We start from the raw sequence: 4,404 nt of genomic DNA, 5'->3' as shown, positions 1-4,404 counted from the left end.
TGCACCAAGCAGACCTAATAGACATCTATAGAACTCTCCACCCCAAATCAACAGAATATACATTCTTCTCAGCACCACATCTCACTTATTCCAAAATTGACCCCATAATTGGAAGTAAAGCACTCCTTAGCAAATGTAAAAGAACAGACATTATAACAAACTGTCTCTCAGACCACAGTGCAATCAAACTAGAACTAAGGACTAAGAAACTCAATCAAAACTGCTCAACTACATGGAAAGTGAACAACCTGCTCCTGAATGACTACTGGGTACATAACAAAATGAAGGCAGAAATAAAGATATTCTTTGAAACCAATGAGAACAAAGATACAACATACCAGAATCTCCGGGACACATTTAAAGCAGTGTGTAGAGGGAAATTTATAGCACTAAATGCCCACAAGAGAAAGCTGGAAAGATCTAAAATTGACACTCTAACATCACAATTAAAAGAACTGGAGAAGCAAGAGCAAACACATTCAAAAGCTAGCAGAAGGCAAGAAATAACTAAGATCAGAGCAGAACTGAAGGAGATAGAGACACAAAAAACCCTCCAAAAAATCAGTGAATCCAGGAGTTGGTTTTTTGAAAAGATCAACAAAATTGACAGAACGCTAGCAAGACTAATAAAGAAGGAAAGAGAGAAGAATCAAATAGACGCAATAAAAAATGATAAAGGAGCTATAACCACCGACTCCACAGAAATACAAACTACCATCAGAGAATACTATAAACACCTCTACGCAAATCAACTAGAAAATCTAGAAGAAATGGATAATTTCCTGGACACTTACACTCTTCCAAGACTAAACCAGGAAGAAGTTGAATCCCTGAATAGACCAATAGCAGGCTCTGAAATTGAGGCAATAATTAATAGCCTACCAACCAAAAAAAGTCCAGGACCAGATGGATTCACAGCTGAATTCTACCAGAGGTACAAGGAGGAGCTGGTACCATTCCTTCTGAAACTATTCCAATCAATAGAAAAAGAGGGAATCCTCCCTAACTCATTTTATGAGACCAACATCATCCTGATACCAAAGCCTGGCAGAGACACAACAAAAAGAGAAAATTTTAGACCAATATCCCTGATGAACATCGATGCAAAAATCCTCAATAAAATACTGGCAAACCGGATTCAGCAGCACATCAAAAAGCTTATCCACCATGATCAAGTGGGCTTCATCCCTGGGATGCAAGGCTGGTTCAACATTCGCAAATCAATAAACGTAATCCAGCATATAAACAGAACCAAAGACAAGAACCACATGATTATCTCAATAGATGCAGAAAAGGCTTTTGACAAAATTCAACAGCCCTTCATGCTAAGAACTCTCAATAAATTCGGTATTGATGGAACGTACCTCAAAATAATAAGAGCTATTTATGACAAACCCACAGCCAATATCATACTGAATGGGCAAAAACTGGAAAAATTCCCTTTGAAAACTGGCACAAGACAGGGATGCCCTCTCTCACCACTCCTATTCAACATAGTGTTGGAAGTTCTGGCTAGGGCAATCAGGCAAGAGAAAGAAATCAAGGGTATCCAGTTAGGAAAAGAAGAAGTCAAATTGTCCCTGTTTGCAGATGACATGATTGTATATTTAGAAAACCCCATTGTCTCAGCCCAAAATCTCCTTAAGCTGATAAGAAACTTCAGCAAAGTCTCAGGATACAAAATTAATGTGCAAAAATCACAAGCATTCTTATACTCCAGTAACAGACAAACAGAAAGCCAAATCATGAATGAACTTCCATTCACAATTGCTTCAAAGAGAATAAAATTACCTAGGAATCCAACTTACAAGGGATGTCAAGGACCTCTTCAAGGAGAACTACAATCCACTGCTCAGTGAAATGAAAGAGGACACAAACAAATGGAAGAACATACCATGCTCATGGATAGGAAGAATCAATATCGTGAAAATGGCCATACTGCCCAAGGTGATTTATAGATTCAATGCCATCCCCATCAAGCTACCAATGAGTTTCTTCACAGAATTGGAAAAATCTGCTTTAAAGTTCATGTGGAACCAAAAAAGAGCCCGCATTGCCAAGACAATCCTAAGTCAAAAGAACAAAGCTGGAGGCATCACACTAGCTGACTTCAAAGTATACTGCAAGGCTACAGTAACCAAAACAGCATGGTACTGGTACCACAACAGAGATATAGACCAATGGAACAGAACAGAGTCCTCAGAAATAATACCACACATCTACAGCCATCTGATCTTTGACAAACCTGAGAGAAACAAGAAATGGGGAAAGGATTCCCTATTTAATAAATGGTGCTGGGAAAATTGGCTAGCCAGAAGTAGAAAGCTGAAACTGGATCCTTTCCTTACTCCTTATATGAAAATTAATTCAAGATGGATTAGAGACTTAAATGTTAGACCTAATACCATAAAAACCCTAGAAGAAAACCTAGGTAGTACCATTCAGGACATAGGCATGGGCAAGGACTTCATGTCTAAAACACCAAAAGCAACGGCAACAAAAGCCAAAATTGACAAATGGGATCTAATTAAACTAAAGAGCTTTTGCACAGCAAAAGAAACTACCATCAGAGTGAACAGGCAACCTACAGAATGGGAGAAAATTTTTGCAATCTACGCATCTGACAAAGGGCTAATATCCAGAATCTACAAAGAACTCAAACAAATTTACAAGAAAAAAACAACCCCATCAAAAAGTGGGCAAAGGATATGAACAGACATTTCAAAAGAAGACATTCATACAGCCAACAGACACATGAAAAAATGCTCATCATCACTGGCCATCAGAGAAATGCAAATCAAAACCACAATGAGATACCATCTCACACCAGTTAGAATGGCAATCATTAAAAAATTAGGAAACAACAGGTGTTGGAGAGGATGTGGAGAAATAGGAACACTTTTACACTGTTGGTGGGATTGTAAATTAGTTCAACCATTATGGAAAACAGTATGGCGTTTCCTCAAGGATCTAGAACTAGATGTACCATATGACCCAGCCATCCCAATACTGGGTATATACCCAGAGGATTATAAATCATGCTGCTATAAAGACACATGCACACGTATGTTTATTGCAGCACTATTCACAATAGCAAAGACTTGGAATCAACCCAAATGTCCATCTGTGACAGACTGGATTAAGAAAATGCGGCACATATACACCATGGAATATTATGCAGCCATAAAAAAGGATGAGTTTGCATCCTTTGTAGGGACATGGATGCAGCTGGAAACCATCATTCTTAGCAAACTATCACAAGAACAGAAAACCAAACACCGCATGTTCTCACTCATAGGTGGGAACTGAACAATGAGATCACTTGGACTCGGGAAGGGGAACATCACACATCGGGGCCTATCATGGGGAGGGGGAGAGGGGAGGGATTGCATTGGGAGTTATACCTGATATAAATGATGAATTGATGGGTGCTGACGAGTTGATGGGTGCAGCACACCAACATGGCACAAGTATACATATGTAACAAACCTGCACGTTATGCACATGTACCCTAGAACTTAAAGTATAATAAAAAAATAAAAAAAATTAAAAAAAACAGAGTCAAAGGAACAATGTACCAAATATATATATATATATATATACCTGTGGAAATGCTCCAGATTAAAGGAGCCTAAGAGACATAACAGTTAAATTACTGTAGACTGTATCCTCCACTCGATCCAGGAGGAAAAAATCCTATAAAAATCATTATTGGGTCAGTTAACAAAATCACAATACAGGTGATAGATTAGATAATTATTATCTCTTTATGCCATTTCCAGCCTCTTTTCTTTTCTTTTCTTTTCTTTTTTTTTTTTTTTTTTTGAGATGGAGTCTCACTCTGCCACCCAAGCTGGAATGCAGTGGCCAGGTCTCAGATCACTGCAAGCTCCGCCTCCTGGATTTACGCCATTCTCCTGTCTCAGCCTCCCAAGTAGCTGGGACTACAGGCGCCCGCCACGTCGCCCGGCTAGTTTTTTGTATTTTTTTTTTTTGGTAGAGACGGGGTTTCACCGTGTTAGCCAGGATGGTCTCGATTTCCTGACCTCGTGATCCGCCCGTCTCGGCCTCCCAAAGTGCTGGGATTACAAGCTTGAGCCACCGCGCCCAGCCTCCAGCCTCTTTTCAAGAGGCAGCATACTCCAGTTGATAAAAGAGAAACTAAGACCTTGAAAACGAAAACATATTCCTCTGCCCAGACAATATGGAGGAAACACATGTCGATACACAGAGAAGTCTGGCAGAACCTGAAGAAGAGAAACGGGCTGAATAGAACAGATGGTTCTCTCAATCACGTAGATTAAAAAATTATCTCCTTGGTGAGGAAGGATTGAAGTTGCACAGTACAATATTCCCAAGGCTAAGTAGAGAGTGCTCATGAGTAAACTGTGTATGTGTCTCCTT

This window comes from Trachypithecus francoisi, unplaced genomic scaffold (genome assembly GCF_009764315.1).
Source record: "Trachypithecus francoisi isolate TF-2019V2 unplaced genomic scaffold, Tfra_2.0 Lachesis_group5, whole genome shotgun sequence".
Lineage (NCBI taxonomy): Eukaryota > Metazoa > Chordata > Mammalia > Primates > Cercopithecidae > Trachypithecus > Trachypithecus francoisi.
Note: the sequence above shows the minus strand (reverse complement) of the source record.